An 837-nucleotide genomic window follows, 5' to 3' on the forward strand; every position below is an offset into this window, starting at 1 on the left:
CCCAGGATCAAACTCGTGCTGCAGTGGCTGTGGACAATTTTGTTGGTTGTGTCTTAACCCCTTGCAGCACCAGGGAGGTCCCTGATTTTTAATTTTTTAATCAAAATATAAAATTGGAAATTTTGTCTCCTGAGAGAAAAAAAATACTGTACAAAAATGAACAACAATGTAAGAAAGTAAAAAAAAAAAAAAAAAAAATGATAGCATGAAGGTCACCATCTTATATGCCTAATCCTTTACATAGAAATATAAAACCTTTGTTTGGAGTTTTGTACATGGATAATCAAATTGTGCTCTGAGACCGAAGTCTTTCTTCCTGTTTGAGGATTCCTCAGTGTGCTTTAGAAACTCAACAGCAACCTTCATTTAAAAACAAAAATAAATAAATTTTTTCCTCTGAAGAGAGACACACCATTCTTGGATGCACTCTAATACCAACTAGGTCGATGATTGGAGTGGATGGAACAAATTTCTATTCCATCTTCTAATTCCCAACATTCAAATACTATATTGTCCACAGAAGACATATCAGATATTAAACTTGTAAGGACAGATAGGACACTTGATCTTAGCTAAAAGGCCTTTAATTATAAGGAATAGGTTAAAATAATAGTTTTCCTCTAAAGATATCACAAGGAACAAAAAATTTACCGTATTTTATTTTTTTAAAAATGAAAGCACATTAAGTAAATTTGGCAAGTAAAGAAAGGACGATGAGGAGTTTAAAGAGAATAGTGACCGGGGTCTCCCTGGTGGCACAGGCGGTTAAGCGCAGTGCTGTGAAGCTGTCGTTAGTCTCTGCAGTGCCAGTTCAATCCCCGCCGGCCTCGGAGCAAC

The 837-nt window shown here is 36.1% G+C and overlaps 1 non-coding gene across 1 annotated transcript; it reads right to left on the bottom strand.

Annotated features, from left to right (window-relative positions):
• Positions 1–401: 401 nt before the first annotated feature.
• LOC119230259 (U2 spliceosomal RNA) lies at positions 402–591 on the bottom strand. Its single transcript, XR_005121714.1, has one exon. It is a non-coding gene; the product is annotated as a U2 spliceosomal RNA (small nuclear RNA).
• Positions 592–837: the final 246 nt, after the last annotated feature.

The sequence above is a fragment of the Talpa occidentalis genome, unplaced genomic scaffold (genome assembly GCF_014898055.3).
Source record: "Talpa occidentalis isolate TD23 unplaced genomic scaffold, MPIMG_talOcc4v2.1 talOcc4.6, whole genome shotgun sequence".
Taxonomy (NCBI): Eukaryota; Metazoa; Chordata; class Mammalia; order Eulipotyphla; family Talpidae; genus Talpa; species Talpa occidentalis.